This window comes from Gopherus flavomarginatus, chromosome 2 (genome assembly GCF_025201925.1).
Source record: "Gopherus flavomarginatus isolate rGopFla2 chromosome 2, rGopFla2.mat.asm, whole genome shotgun sequence".
Lineage (NCBI taxonomy): Eukaryota > Metazoa > Chordata > Testudines > Testudinidae > Gopherus > Gopherus flavomarginatus.
Genome location: NC_066618.1, coordinates 176,638,996 through 176,661,338, shown reverse-complemented (window position 1 = coordinate 176,661,338; position 22,343 = coordinate 176,638,996).

Here is a 22,343-nt window from a genome sequence, read left to right as displayed (position 1 = left end):
TATATATAATAGAGACTAATGCTGCACTGCAGGTATTAGATGTATTAGCTATCTTAGGTAGTTATATGGCCCCATCAGTGAAGTAGCTGAGCATGTCCCAGCCTTTTAATGTATTTACTCACATAGCAGCCTGTGAGATAGGGAGCCAACTAAGGCCCAAAAAAACTAAGGCCCAGATCCTCAAAGCTATTCAGGTGCCTAACACCCACTGATTTCAGTTAGAGATAGCTGCCTAAATACCTTGGATGATTTGGGCCTAAGTGACTTGCCTGGGGACACACTGGAAGACTGTGGCAGAACAGGGACTCTCTAGAGTAGCGGTTCTCAACCTGTGGGTCAGGACCCCATTTTAATATGGTTGCCAGGGCTGGTGTTACACTTGTGGGGGCCCGGGGCTGAAGACAAAGTCTGAGCCCCACCAGGCAGGCCTGAAGCTGAAGCCCGAGGGCTACTGGAGACTTTGGCCATGGGTGGCAGGGTTCAGGTTACAGGACCCCTGCCCAGACTAAAGCCCTTGGGCTTTGCCTCCCTGCCCCACAGGAATGGGGCTTGGACAGGCTCAGGATTTGGTCCCCCCTCATGAGGTCATGTACTAATTTTTATTGTCAGAAGGGGGTTGCAGTGCAATGAAGTTTGAGAAACCCTGCTCTAGAGTCCCAGGCTAGCATCCTAGCCACTGAGTCAGCCTTCCTCCCCTAGATATCCATGCCAGTGCCCTCTGTCCTGAGATGGAATCTCAAATTTGAAAGCAAAGGCAACTTGGCTGATCTTAACATCAGCAAAGGGAGATAGTGGAGAATCAGGCCCTCTCTCACACCTTGGGCAGTCATTTACATCTGTTCTATCAAATCAGAATTCTCCACTAACAAAACACTAGCAGTAAGGTTTTGCACCTACATTGCCCAGACGGCAAAGCAGCAGGGAACCAGTCCCTATAATCCAGTGACAAAATATTTGAAGTGTGGAATTTGCATTTCTCTTCTGTTTTCATCATTTTCTTGTCATTGGGAAGAGATCAAGTGTTCTGACTATGAGCTGTCATCTGGAGATATTAGAGACATTACCATTAAGAATACAAATTTGTTTTAAATGATGCATGGTATTTGTTAAACTGCAGTTGGGTTAGAACTAAAACTCTGTTAAGTTGTCTTCAATTTGGTCATAAATTTCTCATTTGCTGGTTTTCATCTCAGTATATCACTTACTGTTTTCTACATCATAAATGTCTGAAAACCTATTTTATAGGTAGTATTAATGCAGAAATAAATTGTGGTTCCCATAAATGTTCCCTTGGAGTGCTTAACTTATCTTCTGATACCACTGCAAGCACAGCTGAATTCTTCCAAAACTTGTAAAGGTTTCCAGGTGTCATAGTCTGGTCCACAGAAGCAATATATTTTCACGGAGAGGGGAAAAAACTACCTCTCATTATAAGTATTCTAGATTTGTATGCTTTGTTAGTTTAACTTCTGCATTAAATGTGTAATGTAACACACGTGTGCCACCCTAACGGCACACGGATTGCCCCCACCGTCCGGCGGGAATTCAGCGAGCTGCTTGGAGCAAAAACACAGGGACTGCCACCCCTTGTACAGTGCCACCCCAAGCACCTGCTTGGGATGCTGGTGCCTGGAGCCGGCTCCGGTGGGGAGGGGGCATCTCAGGGCTTTAGCCCTGCAGCACGTACCTGCCAGTGCTTGGCGTTTCTGCAGGAGTGAGGCTGAAGCCCTGAACCCTTGCAGGTGCGCCCCGGCTCTCCAACCTCTGAAGATTGGAATATGTGGCTTGGAGGGTCAGTAAGTTCAGCCACCCCTGTCATAGCCAGAAACCAGTGTTCTCAGCACTTGCTTCAGATCACCAAGGGAACCAGAACCTTCTTAGAAGTGTGGAGCAAATATATGCAAAGGATTCTGGGACCTAACTGAGAAGAACAAGTTTCAAGTGGCTGCATGTGGGATGATGATGTAAAAGAGTTGATGATTATATTAACATAAATAATTGTAATAATAAATACCTCACATTTATACAGTGTTTTTTATCATAGCCTGTGGTCTAAACAAGTGTGTCATTTTGAGATATTTATACTCACAAGTATATTTAGGATGAAACCCCCTTGAAGTTTCTTTTTTCCTCTCTAGCGGAAAAAACAAAAATATTTTCCTTACATTTTTTCAATGAGACGCTGCATCCAGATTGCTGTATTGCCCCACCTCCACTTTCAGCTAGCTTGCTCTCATTTTCATGCTCCGTAGCACATGACTATATTAGTCAGAAGTACTCTGAAGACATGCTCTGTCTTGGTATCAGATTGCCATTTTGTTTGCTATGGTAATGTGGAGAGATTTGCTATTTTTCTCCATTTCTTTCTCCTGAGATCTGTAAGAAAGGCAAAGTAGAGCTAGATTTCAGATTCACAGAGTTTTGTACTGTTTTGTTGCAATACATGAGAGATGTGTATCACGTTGTGCAGTTTTTTCCATTAACCTTCCATGTTTTCTATCCTTAGGAGAAAAATCTTGCTAGCCTTGTTTTTCTCTCCTTGCTACAGAGATTTATAATGCATATATTAATGGAGATTGCAATATTTTCAGAGCATATGAAAAAAAAAAATCACATTCTTTTTCATTCAGCTTTTCAAATGCCTACAACTATCTCCATGTTGTGTATTTTTTGTACTTCCACTGGTCGGGTAACTGACAGTACTGAGCAGTGACAAGCATTGAACACAAACACTTGTGCTAATTCAAGAACTCCTGGTATGTATTGCAATGGGACAAGAGGGAAAGGAAACTTCCCAACCCTGAACTTTCCCTCTGGCAGCAAGAGCAGAAGGGGGAGGAAACCCATCACCTCACCTGACCCTGGATCTCAGTACAGGGCAGAGGAAAATCATTGCTTACAAATTATAGGGCTGTCCCTAGTTGTGAGGACTAAATACTTTTCATGCTGGGGACTTCAGGTCAATAGCCTGTTATTTCTTTTAATGCAAAATTGCCACGGATTCTAACAGACTTTTGGGAATGGAAAGAGGCAGGGTGTGAAATGATGTCAGGGCACGGTGCCATGTAGCCTCTACTATGATATATCCAGGGCTTGCTGGGTCAGTATATGGAATTCTCCAACCTGTTTCAATTTGGATCTCCCAGCTGTCAACACCATCCATTCTTGCTATTCCCTAATTTAGGCAATGATAAGTCACAGGCACCACGAGGGGCACCATGTAAATGCTCAGAATATATTATTAATTATTAAGTCGATAGAAGACTTAAGGACTTGGAGAAGCCTGTAGCGCTTATCCAGTCACCAAAGAAGAAGTCATTATGACTGTTCAGAGGCCTATTAATTGGACAAAAACAATTATTTTAATTGGAACAAATACCAGTCAATAACAAGATCATCTTACTAGAAGTTAGAGCACAGTTTGGGAGTCAGGAGGTTGCGAGTCTATTTCTGCCTCCGCCACTGACGTGCTGCACAACCAACAGTCACTTAACTTCCCTGACCCTCAGATTCCCCATTTGTATAGAGGGGGCAATAATATTTATCCCTCTACTATGAGTACTAGGAGGCTCAATGCACTAATGTCTGTAAAGTTCTTGGACATCTTGAATTTAGAGGTGCCAAGAGTTAAATATTCATTATTATAATTTCTTGCTTATTCTTAGAGTGAGACAGCCTGAAGCAATGCATATGGGTAACCCTAAAAACCAGGACATGTTAACAATTTACAAATGTTCATACATTTTCTTCTAATTTGTTAGTTTATTTTTAAACTTTTCGGAATGGATGAGGTACTCATGTATATGAAAAAAAGAAAGCACTCCCCTCAAAAATAGAAAAGCTGCTCTCTGATTAAAAGAGTAGGGTTTAAAGTGATTTATAAATGTTGTTCCAAAGGGATCTCTTTGTCAGCTCTGCTTAAATTCCCCCACACATACACACTTCAGCAGTGCAAGGCCCTTTACTGTTCCTCATGGCATAAACACGACAGCAGTACATTTATGTGCTTAGTCCTTGGCCTTTGCTGCTGAGCAGAGACTGCCAATTGTACCGAACTGTACTTAATTAAGAAGTAGTTTTATGAGGTGAACTGCAATACATAGGGGACTGACATGAGACCACCAGATTTATGGCATTTCAGCTTCAAGCTGACAGTATGGCAGTACTCACACAACAAAGACTGTATGACAAGAATGTTAACATAGTGAGAGTGCCCCACAAAAAATGAGGTAGGAAATTCGCAGTTAGGCATTAAAAACTCCAGTACCCAGCATGGCAACATCAAGGCGCTGTCCCACTGGGCCTGACTTCTGGAGTTTTTAATCCTCAGCTGTGGATTAAAAAGCCTTATTTTTATGACTTTGGAGGTGTGAGGCTCTACTACCTGCATATGGAAAGGTACCCTGCCAGTGACCACAGACTTGTCATGCTTACCCCTTGGCTGATGCCAAATGAGTAGCCCCTCCGTTAAGGGAGAACTGTGGTGACTGGTTCCGATACATTTGGTAGCTAAATAAACAGCTATTGAATAGGAATAATTAAAAAATTGAATCGGCAAAACACTTCTAAGAAATACTTGTCTCTGTTTCATGAGTGAATGGGTCTCTTTTCTCCCTCAGGCAGAGCCACCATTTTAATTATACTTTCCAACAAGGCCCCAGTTTGATTATGCAAAGTAGGACTGAAACAATCTTAGAGTTTGCCATTAGGAGCAGTTAGGAATCAGAGCTCTGGCACAGGGTCAGATGTACTCCTTATGCCTCAGTAGGCCCAGGTCCAAGTGGGTTTAAACTCTCCTCTCTTCAGCATCTCTAAGTCTGTTAGAAGGCATCCTTCCCCATCCTACCCTATTTCTGATTCATATTGGGTATTAGAGGCTGCTCCTGACTCCGGTTGTGCCCAGCCCCGCAAGGAATGCTGCTGCAGAAACTAGTGACTAAATGCTGCCAGATTCTCCGGTCAGCCTTTGTGCATCCAATGCCCCTCTGGTGCCAGAGATGAAAATGTGACTTTGTGATGGCTGTCAGACAAGTCTTCTGGTGTAATCCAGGACAGCCTGCTACCCCCAGCCTCAAAGAACTGTTCTGGCATCCCCTACCATACTCCCAGCAACACCCTCTATGCCATATGACAGAAAGGGGTGACATATGTGGTACTAGAGTGACCTGATCCCTCCAAAGGATTCATCTATACATGAGCAATCTTCTTGTGGAATTTCAAGCATGGTTGTACCAAAGGGGTACAAAGCTGCCACAGTGGGGCCAAGATTTGGGCCCAAAATTAAAAATGATGCTGGTGGCTTCAGCTATTTTCTTGATCACCCACACTTCTGATGAGCAGGTGCTTCAGGGGCTTGGTGTCTAACTGCGGTCCATCAGGAGCTCACTTGAGAAGACCAGATGTTATCCCTGGTCACAGGCTGCTTATAGTGTCTCTGCAAAGTCACCAGTTTTATGGGCTTTGACCAAGTAACTATACAGTACGCATCTGTGACATAGACTATTGCAATAAACCTTGTCGTAAGAGCTCAGAGGCGGATTCCCCATCTGCAGCTCAGAAAGAGCACAGTAACTTCATTATTACTGGGAGCAGGGCAAAGTGATTCTGTCTCCATCCACCTTCCCACTCTATGATGGTAGCAGATGGTGTAACTGAGGGCAGAATTTGCCCTTAATGCTAAAACTTCCTTTTGGAAAAGACTATGCATGTAGTCACTCTTTTTTCCTCTGAACTCTTCCTCTGAATTTCCCAGCCAATGCAAGTCTGAAAAAGTAATTAAGAAGCTTATGAAACTGGGATAAATAAAACAATCAGACTTCAAATAGTTATTAAACAAATCAACTTTTAAAACAAGAGCTAATAGATGAGTTTGTCTTCTAACTTCCCAGCTGTAAAAGTTTTGATGCAGAATTTAAGAGGCTTTCATTAATTGGATTGGCTTTCATTAATTAATTCACCAGCTTTCAAAGCCCATTCCAAAAGGAGAACTATGGAGTGCCCATTCTCCACCCTCTTATCTGTCACTGTTAATATATCTGATCCCCATCCCAATGAAGTTTTGCAATTAGGGTGAAATCCTCTCTGTGGCAGAGGACTCTACCATTCTGTTATTCCACTGAGAGGGCAACTCTCTCTATGAGCACACAGGCCTTATGAGCAGTCATTCAGTCAAAACACATAACGGTATGATACCATAGACACAGAGCTGTACAAAAGCCTCAGTGGGAGTTTGCAGGACTTTATGCAAACCCTTTTTTCAGTTGTAATGCATGTGGATTTGCACCACCTGAGACAGCCAAAGCCACCAACTTCTGCATCCAAAACGTCAGCCCAAGTTCATTCACAATTCAGGGCAGGAACCAGATCCTTGGTTCTGCTCTGTGACATTCTGCTGGTGCAAAGCACACACAGTTGGTTTAACCAAGCCCATGAGCATTTCCCCTGTATTGAGGAATCATTCTGTGCCACAGAGCTGCCATAGGGGTTCCTATCCTAACCACTGACCCATGGCAAAAGGAAGCAGGTCCAGGGGAAAGAGGACCTGGTTAGGGAATCTCTACATTTTATCAATCCCCGACTGCCAGACTGTCCCTCTACGGGCATAAGTTAGAGAGTCACTCAAAACTATGCTGGGGACCATTCTGGTTTTGCACCAAGCACAGCTCAGTTAGACCAAGGGCCATGGCCTCAGGTTCTTAGCAAGGTTTATGAAAAAGGGCAAAACTTTTTGTTTCGAGATACCCTAATGATGGCAATACAGCAATCCTCCAAAAGTGGCCAATGAGACAAATCCTGCCCTCACTTACACCTGTGCAAGCAACTTGGACTCAGGCAGAGCTTACTCCATTAAGTTGCATAGTTGTATGCCAGCCATTTTAAAAAAAATCCCCCCCAAATGACTTTGACCAGAAGTTTGCCGTATGGAATAAAACAGGTTATAAACTTCGGTTTCCTCTTTTTAAAAAAAAATCCCAGACCCTCTTTTTTAAAAGAGTTATGAGAGATCCAAAACCCTGACTTCATTATTTTGTTTTAAGAGAAAATACCCGATTCCCAAAATTTGGATCTGGCTCTGAATCCAGATCTTAGTTCCTCAGCATTCAGGGTGTTTCTCTCTAGGGTTTTGTTTCAGCCCAAGACAGAAATAGGGACCAGCCATGAAGTTCAAATCTAGTTCCGAATTCAGATTCCTAAGGGAGGAACCATGGTCCAGGAGACCTGGCTTCATGTGGCTCAGACTGACAGTAAAGTGATCTGGGTTTTATTCCTATTTCAGCCATTCATTCATTGTGTGCTTGGATAAATTGCTCAGTCTGTCTGGGTTACAGTTTCCCCATCTGTAAAATGGGGATAATAATGCTTAGTTACCATCATAGGGTGTTGGAACAGTTAAAGTAGAATGCCAGTCATATGACTAAGGCACTAGACTAGGACTCAGGAGCTCTGGGTTTGTTTCCTAGTGCTGCCACAAATTTCCTTGTCAAGTCCCTCAATCTCTGTGGGCGAAACCCCTGTCCACTAAAGTCAATAGGAGCTTTACCGTTGACTTCAAAGGGGCCAGGACTTCCCCTTCCATGTCCTTAGTGCTTTATCTCTAAAAAAATCAAAACCCAATACCTTCTTTGTCTATCTTGCCTAGTTAGATGTAAAAGCATCCCTGCCCAAAGAGCTTCTTACTAAGTGTATGTTAAGAGCTTAGCATAATGGACCTTGATCTTGGCTGGCACTTCTAGATGCTAGCATAATATTAGTAAGGATAAAGGTTAAATTCATTGAGAACCTCTGCACAAGACTGAATCTCACCCCAAAAAGAGTTGTGAATTTGCTAAAAATATATTAATACCAGTCAAAAAAGTGGGGACTGTTTGGATCTGGCTTTGGTTTAGACCATCAGATTTATTTTTCACATCCACAGCTCAAAATGGATATTTTATTTTTCAAAATGCAAATTAATTCCCTTCATTAAGACATTTTGTGAGCAAAGATTCACAGCCCAGACTGAACATTTACAGCCAGCCTGCATTTACTGCTGGGTGGAAACGGTGACTGCAAGAACCTTCTAGTCACACTAGGGGGCACCGCTATGATATGACCAGTTCTCCAGCTGCAGAATCCATCATTCTCAATACCATTAACGGTGAGCTAAAAGTCACTTAAAACACTAACAGTGATTAAAGAAAAAATTTGAGAGAGAAAGAGAGATTTGACTAATTTCCAAAAGAACATATGCCCAGTGGAGAGCATTCATTGCAGTACTTCTATTAAAGGCCAAAGTGTGCGGTAGGCGTCCAACAGAGCTTACTACTTGCAGCTCCCAAATAGCCTGAAGGAGTTATACGCATGAGACACTAAAGAATGAACACAGGACCTTTTGGACTACTTCATCCTTTTAAACAGACAGGATAGTCTAACAGTTTATTGAGCAGAGAAGTTGAAGTAAATGTTTATAGAACTCTGGTTAGACATCAGGGATAAGGGAGGAGAGAAATATTTATATAAATAGAAATAAATGGCAAAAACATGCCGCTTCTTTTGCCAGTTTGTGCCTTTCTGAAGAAGTAGATTTTATATTTGTGGCAGGTGCTGGCTTGGCTCCCTGGAGACCAAAGCCCTGTGTTTATACTAAGTGACAGTATAACTCAACACTGACATGGAGGACGAATTGCCTTTAGATAGGAGAGGACAGTTCAATCTTTACAGCCTTGGACACTCCACTGAGACCAACAGCAAAGGTGCCATTACACCGTGTCACTGAGAACCGAACTGAGACCAGCAAGTCACTCCACACTGGCCAACAAAAAGCGGACAGTCACCAGTTTTGGTGGTACTACCAGCCTGTCTGAGATCAAAGCCAACCTCTCCATTAAGCCACTACCATTCCTTGTCAGGGGTCACCTGAGCGGTCTAGTCTCATCTTTCCTTGATGCCACCAAGAATGCTGGAAACCGAAGAAGTTCTTTCTTTACTCACAAGCAGGTAAAAGGATTGTGCTGGCAAGTGCCGCTCTCACTCCCCTGCTCAGACCTCAACCTACAGGGACCGGGAGCAAGTTAATGCATTCAGTCCTAGGCCTTTGCTGAGCAGAGACTGCCAATTGTACTGAACTGTACTTAATTATGTAGTAGTTTTATGAGGTGGACTGCAATACACCGGGGACTGACGTGAGACCACCAGATTTATTGCACTTTAACTCTGAGCTGACAGTATAATGGGCTCTAAGAGGTAAGTACTCAGTGCTTTATTCACTGATCTCTTGCCCTTTGCCTACATTTTCATATATGGCTTCAGAGCCTGTCTGGGACTATGGGAAGAATCTGGAACAATGAATAAGAGGATTAAAAAGAAAGAGAGAGAGAGAGACACAGATGGAGAGAAAGACAGAGAAAGAGAGTGCTGGGGAGGGCGGTAAAGGAGGAGGGAGTGTGAAAGTTCTGGTATAAACTCACAACCAGGTGCTTCAAATCCCAGGACTCTTATTTTTCATGTCATTTTTTTCAGCACAAAATGAACACTATAAACTAGAACCTTGTCAGCAGAAAGTAATTTTGTTTCAGAGGCTAATGACTGTACCATTGCTGGAACCTTAGCTTAGCGTAAGTTTTACAGTAACAAGGGTAGTGTTCATGTTTTAATGGGATAACAAAAGTAATTCATTTTTTCGTGGAAGCAGCCAGCCATCATCCTACTGAAAAGTGACCAAAGGAGTCATTCCAATAGGAGGCCTTCACCCACATCCTTTGACGACATGGGCTGGACTTACTACATGCTCTCAGAGTTTTTGAGAAAGAAATATTACATGGTTTTGGAACGTGGCTGGCCAGATGCACCAGCAAGATGGAAAAACCATCACACTTTTTTTTTATCTGCACTTGTGCGGTATTTAAAATATTGCTTTGAATGTGTACAGATTTTCAGTTATTGGACCTCTTGGATTTTTAACTTTGCTGACTCTCAGCCAGATTGCCTCTCTCTGTATTGAATGGCTCCTTTCTTTCTTTCTTTTTTTTTCCTTGAGTGAAACTGGAGCTTTTCCCTTCCCGTAACTTTCAGCTGGCTGAGCCATTCCTATCTCTCTGCATTTTTCACTTTGCAGGCTGACCCCTAGGACTTCAGGAGACCCATAAGGAAAATTATGTGACACACTGGCTGCAGTGCAGAGTTACATAAAAGGAGAATAAGCACTACAGAAACCAAAGAATCTAATTACAGAAACAAAAAGCAGGGTTCAGATGTCCTGTGAGCAACTGTGTCTGCTCCAAACTAGCAGTAAAAGATCAAAAATATAGCCAAGTTGTACACTGAAAATGACAACAAAATATGTACTACATTTGGCATTATGTCATGTGTCATTTTTCCAGAAATTTACAGGTAGCGACATTTCTACTGCTTCAGCTCTCAGGACAGGTACAATTATCAAGGGATAATCAAATTATTATTGAGTCAGCTGATCAGAGTAAAGCAATTATAGTTTTGAAGTAACTTGAATTAACAGCTATAAATTGTTACAGATGGTTTATTATGACCCTCACATTTCACTAGGAAAAGCAAATGCATAACATTATTGAAATGGGGTTAAAAATGATGGATATAGAAACTAAAAAATAATTAATACAGGATCATCCATTTCATCCTGTTTTTCATGTTACATAATAGTCACATATTTCTAACTTCCTGGATATCCAGAAGTTTTTGGTATTGGTTCATTGACATAAGCATTGTCAAAATATAAAGATTTTTATTCACAGTCATTGGTTTATGCATTGCCATTGTGTAAAAGACCCAACGGAATTCATTTCTGAAATCAGAACTTTTGAGTATTAAAGATTAAGCTGGATCTATGCTCCCTTGATGCAGGGGGCTTATGTACATCTATATTCCATAGTGTAAATGCTCTCAGATAGTGTTTGAATATTACTGTACATATCATATTGGAATTATTTTTTATTTCAGACACTTATTTACAGTTAAGAGCTATTGCTACAAATAAGGCTCCAGTGTGTGCAAAACTATAAGTCTATTCATGGGTTTATTTGAAGAAGGATCAGTATATACATTAAAGGATCTTAAGATGATATATATTTAGGATTGCAATATGATGATGAGATTTATTGATGTGATATTTAAACTGTAAACTATTTAATCTGTGAGGCTTTCCCTCACTCTATGTTTGTATTATGCCTACCACAATAAGATGCTCATATCCATTGGGGCTGTTAGCCAATACCATAATACAAATAATGAATAGTAATGGTATTTGTTTGATCTGGAAAAGTGATTCTAATTTACGGGCAAATTTTGTTACACAATTGAATCTCTTACATTCTACTATCAAATCTGAAAGAATTTAGGGTAAAAAACTATTAATTTAAATTTACAAAATATAAACGAGAAAGATATAAATGTGATGCAAATAATTTAAGAAACTGACATATACCTACACATGTGCAACAGCTTCCTTACAATAACCGCCTGAATCTCCACCAGGAGCATGCTTTGAAGAGCAGCAGGTCTCCAACTCCATTCTTTTCCCCAATAAGAAGGGCTATATTTTAAAAAACACTTGAGCAATACTTCAAAACTCACTCTGCTGCAATGTGCACAAACCACTCAACAATCAGTAGGCAGTTGGCATGCTGCAACCACTGCTTATTACACTAGACCTTATTATCTCACTGTTACCTTGTACTCCTGCTGTTTGTTACATCTGCCTGTTGTCTCTCTTCTTCTATTTGGACCATATGCTGCTTGGAACATTTGTAAGCTCCATGGGTCCCAATCCCCAGTTGGAACCCATTGAGTACTTCCACAACAGAAATACATAAATATGTCAGGCCCATTTATATATTGAATTGTGCATACACATACAGCAATGTTTTTTTAAATGATAAAGTCTATATCCGTGTATGACAGCTGAAATGTAGTACATTCTGCCTCTTCTTCCCCCCCATGTGTGCATGAAAAGAACTAAAAAGGAGCACACACTATCTGAGGGATTTATTTTCAGAATTAGCACCAGAAAAATGGCATGTGCCATTCAGGAGGTTATGTTTAGAAGCTTATTTCCCAAGCCAACTTGTAATAAGCAGTAATGAACTGTGCTCTCAAAGGACTTCTGACTTTAGCATGGGCACTGGAAAATGAGCAACACTGTTACACTTTTCAGCACCACTTGTAGTCTACGTGGTTCAAAACTAAAAAACATACAGACGTCTGCTGCCATAAAGGTCACTTGAAGGAGAGAACCAGTGTTTGTACAGCACCTAGTACAATGGGGTTCTGATCCATGACTAGGACTTCTAGGTACTATAGTTATAAAAATAATAGTAATAAAAAGGGATCAAAATGCAAAATTTAGATATAGATCTCCAAAGTGCAAGGCTGTTCAGATCTGGGAGGTTGGTTTCAGGCCAATCTTTAATAAACAATTTACAATTCAAATATAGCCTTCCAAATTGATAATCCTTGTTAAAACACACACAACACAACCACAACAGAGTCTCAGGACAATTCTTCATTGGCAAGGAGATGGAAACAAGACCTGATGGGTTGGGACTGGGGATGCAAAAATCCATGCTCACATGATGTGCATACCTAGTTTCAGTGACTACATATATAGATTGGGTATTTGGGTTTATGGATGGCCACTTTCTCATCTAACTGGCCACCTATATGTGGAAGTCTGCAACTTTTTGTGCACAGTCATTACAAAAATGGACAAATTAGCTGTGCAATTTTGTGCACATAATTCTAAAAATCTGGCCACAAAAGTCTTCTCTATCGCTAACTTCAATGATTTTATAATTACACTGAAAGGGAAGACTTATTAAAGGTATCCAAAATTGGTAAATGAACATGCATGTTGTTTACAAAACAAATCCATATGCTAGATACAACTCAGATACTACAGTAATAACTACACTGTGCACACATGCAACATGAAGCACTGAATTCAGGTTCTTCTGCTCCAAACACACAAATCCTTAGTGCTTCTACTACAGGAAACTCTCTACTAATTTTAACAGCATTAGTACACCAGCTAAAAAGGGAGATGCACTCACATACACATTTGAGTATCAGAGGGGTAGCCGTGTTAGTCTGGATCTGTAAAAAGCGACAAAGAATCCTGTGGCACCTTGTAGACTAAAGACATATTGGAGCATGAGCTTTCGTGGGTGAATACCCACTTCAAGTAGATCTGACACTTTGCGTAAAAGACAGTGGTGACCCGTATATACTAATCAATACCATTCATAAGAAACTGCTAGTTACTTCAGCAAAAGCTGATTATTTCAATACCTTTTTGAGTCTAATGCAGACTTTGAGTATTTAATCACTACCTGCTTTGAAATGAGGGAACTCAGTCAAAAGACTTAAGCAATGAGCCCACAGCTGTCAAGCATAGTCAATAAAACTCCTCACTAGCTATGCATTCAGAGACAATGAATACATAATACAATTATAAGTATATAATTATTCCAGTAAATTTCTCTCTGTAGACAAGCCCTTAGATTCTCAAGCCCATACAAAGGCAAGTCTCTCAGAGAAAAAAAATTAATCCTGGAATAGCACAAGTAATAGATTTTTCTTTAATTTTTAAGAGAAGTTTTTGCTCAGGGAAAAAGTATGTTTCCTTTCCAAGTTACCCTCTGGAAGAACTGTTGCTACTCACATTTTTAGAACATCAGAAACCACAGTCACAAAATCCTCCCAGTGGTTCACGGGCCTAGTTAAAGCATTAGACAAAAGCCAATATAAGCTGATAAAGTTACAGGAGTATAACATACATTGCAGTGGTTCTAGATAAAAAACATAGGTGAGACACTGTAGCTCACTTTCGCCTGGTCTATACTACGCGTTTAAACCGATTTTAGCAGCATTAAACCGATTTAACGCTGTACCCGTCCACACTACGAGGCCCTTTATATCAATATAAAGGGCTCTTTAAATCGGTTTCTGTACTCCTCCCCAACGAGAGGAGTAGAGCTACAATGGGTATTGCCATATCGGATTAGGGTTAGTGTGGCCGCAAATCGATGGTATTGGCCTCCGGGCGGTATCCCACAGTGCACCACTGTGACCACTCTGGACAGCAATCTGTACTCGGATGCAGTGGCCAGGTAAACAGGAAAAGCCCCGCGAACTTTTGAATTTCATTTCCTGTTTGCCCAGCGTGGAGCTCTGATCAGCACAGGTGGCGATGCAGTCCCAAATCCAAAAAGAGCTCCAGCATGGACCGTATGGGAGATACTGGATCTGATCGCTGTATGGGGAGACAAATCTGTTCTATCAGAGCTCCGTTACAGAAGACAAAATGCCAAAGCATTTGAAAAAAATCTCCAGGCTACACAGTGCTGCGTGACAAGCGTAACGGAAAGCCAAAGAATCAAATGGATGCTCATGGAGGGAGGGAGGGGATACTGAGGACTCCAGCTATCCCACAGTCCACAGCAGTCTCCGAAAAATATTTACATTCTTGGCTGAGCTCCCAATGCCTGTAGGTTCAAACACATTGTCCGGCGTGGTTCAGGGTATAGCTCGACAATTTACTCCCTCTGCCCCCACGTGAAAGAAAAGGGAAAGAAATCATTTCTTGACTTCTTTGAATGTCACCCTATGTCTTCTGAATGCTGCTGGTAGACACCATGCTGCAGCAGTGAAGAGCAGTATCCGCTCCTCTCCTCTCCCTGGTGGCAGATGGTGCAGTAGGACTGCTAGCCGTCCTTGTCATGAGCCTGTGAGTGCTCCTGGCTGGTGTCATAAACAGATAGCTAAGGGTTAATGTCTCTTTCACCTGAAGCACCTGACCAGAGGACCAATCAGGAAACCGGATTTTTTCAACTTTGGGTGGAGGGAATTGAGTGTCTGAGTCTTTTGTCGTTTGTCTGTCTGCCTGCTTTCTCTGAGCTTTGGAGAAGTAGTTCTACTTTCTAGTCTTCTGTTTCTAAGTGTAAGGACAAAGAGATCAGATAGTAAGTTCTATGGTTTCTTTTCTTTGGTATTTGCATGAATATAAGTGCTGGAGTGCTTTGATTTGTATTCTTTTTGAATAAGGCTGTTTATTCAATATTCTTTTAAGCAATTGACCCTGTGTTGTATCATCTAAATACAGAGAGAACATTTGTATGTATTTTTCTTTCTTTTTATATAAAGCTTTCTTTTAAGACCTGTTGGAGTTTTTCTTTACTTCAGGGAAATTGAGTCTGTACTCACCAGGGAATTGGTGGGAGGAAGAAATCGGGGAGATCTGTGTGTTGGATTGCTAGCCTGATTTTGCATTCCCTCTGGGGGAATAGGAAAGTACTTTTTGTTTCCAGGATTGGGAACAGAGAGGGGGAGTCTCTCTGTGTAGTTTCACAGAGCTTGTGTCTGTGTATCTCTCCAGGAGCACCTGAAGGGGGGAAGGGAAAAAGGATTATCTCCCTTTGTTGTGAGACTCAAGGGATTTGGGTCTTGGGGTCCCCAGGGAAGGTTTTTCAGGGGGACCAGAGTGCCCCAAAACACTCTAATTTTTTGGGTGGTGGCAGCAGGTACCAGGTCCAAGCTGGTAACTAAGCTTGGAGGTTTTCATGCTAACCCCCATATTTTGGACGCTAAGGTCCAAATCTGGGAATAAGGTTATGACATGGTGGCAGCGGTGGGAGGATCTAGACAGAATCCAGAAGCCAGTAGGAATATTATATTTTTCTTTTCTCTGCTAAGGGCTTTTTAGCAGAGAGAAACAGTTGGTTTTAAAAGGGAACCAGAGAGAATTTTTTTTTCTGCTCTCTCTGGCAGTTTGTGGCTTGCATGTTAAGCGAGAAGCCATTACCAAACTGTTGAGGGTCTTTTGTCATGCAATAGCCCTCCCATTAGGAGGCAAGTCCAGCACTATAGGCATGCAAATAAAGTGGTTTTTCAGGTTTACTTAACATTGAAGATTAGCTAAAGGCACTGTTGCTAGGCAGACTTCAGGAGGCAACAGAGAACCTGCAGTTCAGAAGATAAACACCGGAGGGCACCCCAACACAAGAAAACAGGAACCATGACTTCTAAGGCAAAAATTAAGGCCGAAGAGCAATTCAAAGAAGCTGAACACAGGCAACAAATGGAGATGAAAGAAAGAGAAGAACAAATCAAAGAGGCAGCACACAAAAGAAAAATAGAAGAAGAGGTGGCCCACCGAAGGAAGCAAGCAGAAGAAGAGTTGGCCCACAGAAGGAAGCAAGAAGAAGAAGAGGTGGCCCATAGAAGGAAGCAAGCAGAAGAAGAGGCAGCCCACAGAAGACAGATAGAACTCCAGAGGGAAGCCCACCAACAGGCCATGGAATTAGAAAAGGCTAAGCAACAGACTCCAGCCAACCCTAACAACCCGGCGCCAATTATTGCTCCACAGCACAGGAAATTTCCCACCTACAAGGCAGGTGATGACACCGAGGCCTTCTTGGAAAATTTTGAAAGAGCCTGTCTTGGGTATGGCATTCCCGAAGACCAGTACATGGTAGAATTGAGGTCACAGCTCAGTGGACCTTTAGCAGAGGTGGCAGCTGAAATGCCTAAGCAGCAAATGAATGACTATAAACTTTTTCAAACCAAGGCCAGATACAGGATGGGGATAACCCCAGATCATGCCCGTCGGCGTTTCAGAACCCAAAAGTGGAAACCAGAGGAGTCATTTCCCAAACACGCCTACTACATTGCAAAAAACTATGAGGCCTGGATAACAGGAAACAACATTCAAACCTTGGAAGAACTAAACCTCCTCATACAAATGGAGCAGTTCTTGGGTGGTGTTCCTGAAGACATCACACGGTACATACAAGATGGAAATCCCAAAGATATCGCTGAGGCGGGGGAGATTGGAGCCAAATGGATGGAACTGGCAGAAAGCAAGAAAGCTACTGTCAAGGGGAACGATTACCCCAGGGGGCACACAGACCATAAACCCTACAACCGAGGACAGCCAAAGACCCCACATACCACCCAAGTAAACCCACAGATACCCTACCCTTCAACCTCACCAGTCTCAGTAACTCACCTCGGCCCAGTGATCCATCAGATGGAAGATGCTTTAAGTGTAATGAACTGGGACATATCAAGGCCAACTGTCCCAAGAACACCATGCGAGTGCAATTCATTACACCACCATCACACCAAAGATCCCCAGGCCCAGATGCCTCTCAAATACCCTTGGAGCGAAGGGAAAATTTGAGAGTGGGCGGAAAGAAGGTTACTGCGTGGAGAGACACGGGGGCACAAGTGTCAGCTATCCACCAATCCTTCGTTGACCCCAAATTCATCAACCCAAAGGCCAAAGTTACAATTTACCCCTTCATGTCACAAGCTGTAGACTTGCCTACAGCTCAACTGCCTGTCCAGTACAAAGGCTGGTCAGGAATGTGGACTTTTGCAGTCTATGACAATTATCCTATCCCCATGCTACTGGGGGAAGACTTGGCCAACCAGGTGAGGCGGGCCAAGAGAGTGGGAATGGTTACACGTAGCCAAACCAGGCAAGCTTCCAGACCCATTCCTGTTCCTGAGCCGTCCACAGACGCCCCGTCTGTGTTACCAGAGACCCAGACAGAGGTAGTGGATCCAGATTCCATGCCAACCACTGAAACAGCCACAGCATCTCCAGTCCCAGGCCCGGAACTGGAACAGCAACCAGCACCAGCAAGTGCAACCACATCTTCAAACTCAACGCCAGAGGGCGCCAGCGAGCCAGAACTGGCAGAAGCAAAAGACAGCCATACCCAAAAGGCTCAGCCAGAGCCTGAAATACCCTCAGGTGCACCAGCGGAGAGCGGTTCACCAGCAACGGAAACAACCCCATCACCTACATCGCTTCCAGAGGGACCAAGCCCAAGTCCACAGTCTGAGGAAGAAGTGGTGACCCCAGCCTCAAGGGAACAGTTCCAGGCTGAGCAGGAAGCGGATGACAGCCTTCAGAAAGCTTGGGCGGCGGCACGGAGCACCCCACCGCCTCTCAGCTCTTCTAATCGATCCCGGTTTGTTATAGACCAAGGACTTTTATACAAGGAAATTCTTTCTGGTGGACACCGGGAAGAATGGCAGCCGCAAAAACAGTTGGTGGTTCCAACTAAGTACCGGGGGAAGCTCTTAAGCTTAGCCCATGATCATCCCAGTGGCCATGCTGGGGTGAACAGAACCAAGGACCGGTTGGGGAAGTCCTTCCACTGGGAGGGGATGGGCAAGGACGTTGCCAAGTATGTCCGGTCTTGTGAGGTATGCCAAAGAGTGGGAAAGCCTCAAGACCAGGTCAAGGCCCCTCTCCAGCCACTCCCCATAATTGAGGTCCCATTTCAGCGAGTAGCTGTGGATATTCTGGGCCCTTTCCCAAAAAAGACGCCCAGAGGAAAGCAGTACGTACTGACTTTAGTGGACTTTGCTACCCGATGGCCAGAAGCAGTAGCTCTAGGCAACACCAGGGCTAACACTGTGTGCCTGGCCCTAACAGACATCTTTGCCAGGGTAGGTTGGCCCTCTGACATCCTTACAGATTCAGGGTCTAATTTCCTGGCAGGGACCATGGAAAAACTGTGGGAAACTCATGGGGTGAATCACTTGGTTGCCACCCCGTACCACCATCAAACCAATGGCCTGGTGGAAAGGTTCAATGGAACTTTGGGGGCCATGATACGAAAATTCATCAACGAATTCTCCAATAATTGGGACCTAGTGTTGCAGCAGTTGCTGTTTGCCTACAGGGCTGTACCACATCCCAGTTTAGGGTTTTCACCATTTGAACTTGTGTATGGTCACGAGGTTAAGGGGCCATTACAGTTGGTGAAGCAGCAATGGGAGGGGTTTATGCCTTCTCCAGGAACTAACATTCTGGACTTTGTAAGCAACCTACAAAGCACCCTCCGACACTCTTTAGCCCTTGCTAAAGAGAACCTAAAGGATGCTCAAGGAGAGCAAAAGGCCTGGTATGACAGACATGCCAGAGATCGGTCCTTCAAGGTAGGAGACCAGGTTATGGTCTTGAAGGCGCAACAGGCCCATAAGATGGAAGCATCATGGGAAGGGCCATTCACGGTCCAAGAGCGCCTGGGAGCTGTAAACTACCTCATAGCATTTCCCAATTCCTCACTAAAGCCTAAAGTGTACCATGTTAATTCTCTCAAGCCTTTCTATTCCAGAGACTTACAGGTTTGTCAGTTTACAGTCCAGGGAGATGATGCTGAGTGGCCTGACGGTGTCTACTACGATGGGAAAAAAGACGGTGGCGTGGAAGAGGTGAACCTCTCAACCACCCTGGAACGTCTGCAGCGGCAACAAATCAAGGAGCTGTGCACTAGCTTCGCCCCATTGTTCTCAGCCACCCCAAGACGCACTGAACAGGCATACCACTCCATTGATACAGGTAATGCTCACCCAATCAGAACCCCACCCTACCGAGTGTCTCCTCATGCCCAAGCTGCTATAGAACGGGAGATCCAGAACATGCTACAGATGGGTATAATCCGCCCATCTACCAGTGCATGGGCATCTCCAGTAGTTCTGGTACCCAAACCAGATGGGGAAATACGCTTTTGCGTGGACTACCGTAAGCTAAATGCTGTAACTCGTCCGGACAACTATCCAATGCCACGTACCGATGAGCTATTGGAAAAGTTGGGACGTGCCCAGTTCATCTCTACAATAGACTTAACCAAGGGGTACTGGCAAGTACCGCTAGATGACCCTGCCAAGGAGAGGTCAGCATTCGTCACCCATGCGGGGGTGTATGAATTCAATGTCCTTCCTTTCGGCCTTCGAAATGCACCCGCCACCTTCCAGAGGCTGGTAGATGGTCTACTAGCTGGACTGGGAGAATTTGCAGTTGCCTACCTCGATGATGTGGCCATTTTTTCAGACTCCTGGCCCGAACACCTACTACACCTGGAAAAGGTCTTTGAGCGCATAAGGCAGGCCGGACTAACTGTTAAGGCCAAAAAGTGTCAAATAGGCCAAAACAGAGTGACTTACCTGGGGCACCAGGTGGGTCGAGGAACCATAAACCCCCTACAGGCCAAGGTGGATGCTATCCAAAAGTGGCCTGTCCCAAAGTCAAAGAAGCAGGTCCAATCCTTCTTAGGCTTGGCCGGATACTACAGGCGATTTGTACCACACTACAGCCAAATCGCTGCCCCATTGACCGACCTGACCAAAAAGACCCAGCCAAATGCCGTTAAGTGGACTGATGAGTGTCAAAAGGCCTTTACCCAGCTTAAGGCGATGCTCATGTCTGACCCTGTGCTCAGGGCCCCGGACTTTGACAAGCCATTCCTAGTGACCACAGATGCATCTGAGCGTGGTATAGGAGCAGTGCTCATGCAGGAAGCAACAGATCACAACTTCCATCCTGTCGTGTTTCTCAGTAAGAAACTGTCTGAGAGGGAAAGTCACTGGTCAGTCAGTGAAAAGGAATGCTATGCCATTGTGTACGCCCTGGAAAAGCTACGCCCATATGTTTGGGGACGGCGGTTCCAACTACAAACTGACCATGCTGCACTAAAGTGGCTTCATACTGCCAAGGGGAACAACAAGAAACTTCTTCGTTGGAGTTTAGCTCTCCAAGATTTTGATTTTGAAATTCAACACATCACAGGAGCTTCTAATAAAGTTGCTGATGCACTCTCCCGTGAGAGTTTCCCACAATTCAGTAGTTAAAAAGTGTTCTTAAAATGTAGAAGTCTGTTAGTTATATACTTAGGAGTATATGTAAAGGTGTATGTGTTGTATTAATCTGTTTATTTTCAAGTTCTAGAAGGAAATCGCCGCCAGTGAGCTTCCCCACTGTCTGCAATTTGGGGGGCGTGTCATAAACAGATAGCTAAGGGTTAATGTCTCTTTCACCTGAAGCACCTGACCAGAGGACCAATCAGGAAACCGGATTTTTTCAACTTTGGGTGGAGGGAATTGAGTGTCTGAGTCTTTTGTCGTTTGTCTGTCTGCCTGCTTTCTCTGAGCTTTGGAGAAGTAGTTCTACTTTCTAGTCTTCTGTTTCTAAGTGTAAGGACAAAGAGATCAGATAGTAAGTTCTATGGTTTCTTTTCTTTGGTATTTGCATGAATATAAGTGCTGGAGTGCTTTGATTTGTATTCTTTTTGAATAAGGCTGTTTATTCAATATTCTTTTAAGCAATTGACCCTGTGTTGTATCATCTAAATACAGAGAGAACATTTGTATGTATTTTTCTTTCTTTTTATATAAAGCTTTCTTTTAAGACCTGTTGGAGTTTTTCTTTACTTCAGGGAAATTGAGTCTGTACTCACCAGGGAATTGGTGGGAGGAAGAAATCGGGGAGATCTGTGTGTTGGATTGCTAGCCTGATTTTGCATTCCCTCTGGGGGAATAGGAAAGTACTTTTTGTTTCCAGGATTGGGAACAGAGAGGGGGAGTCTCTCTGTGTAGTTTCACAGAGCTTGTGTCTGTGTATCTCTCCAGGAGCACCTGAAGGGGGGAAGGGAAAAAGGATTATCTCCCTTTGTTGTGAGACTCAAGGGATTTGGGTCTTGGGGTCCCCAGGGAAGGTTTTTCAGGGGGACCAGAGTGCCCCAAAACACTCTAATTTTTTGGGTGGTGGCAGCAGGTACCAGGTCCAAGCTGGTAACTAAGCTTGGAGGTTTTCATGCTAACCCCCATATTTTGGACGCTAAGGTCCAAATCTGGGAATAAAGTTATGACAGCTGGCCTCAGCTAAGGTTGGCTGGGGGCGCCTGGGTAAAAATAGGAATGATTCCTGGTCATTCCCAGTAGATGGTACAGAACGGCTGGTAACCCTCCTCATCATAGCAATTGAGAGCTGAGCTCCATCAGCCCCCTCCCTTTCCTGTGTAAAGAAAAGATTCTGTACTGCCTGGACTATCATAGCAGCGGGATGCTGGGCTCCTCTCCCCCGCACCGCTTAATGTCCTGCCTGGACTGTCATAGCACCGGGAGGCTGCCACCCCCTCATTTTATCTCACTAACAAGTCACTGTTTCTTATTCCTGCATTCTTTATAACTTCATGACACAAATGGGGGGGACACTGCCATGATAGCCCAGGAAGGTTGGGGGAGGAGGGAAGCAATGGGTGGGGTTGTTGCAGGGGCACGCCCCGTGAATGGCATGTAGCTCATCATTTCTGCGGGATCTGACACGGAGCAGCTGTGCTCTCTGATACACTGGTTCTCTAGTACACTTGCCCCATATTCTAGGCATATTCTGACTCTATTTTTAGATACCATAAAGGAGGGATTCACTCTGGGAGTCAGTCCCAGTTTTGCCTTTGCACCCCCAGCCGACCTCAGCCGGGGCACCCATGATAGCAGCAGACAGTACAGAACGACAGATAACCGTCATCTTACTGCTAATT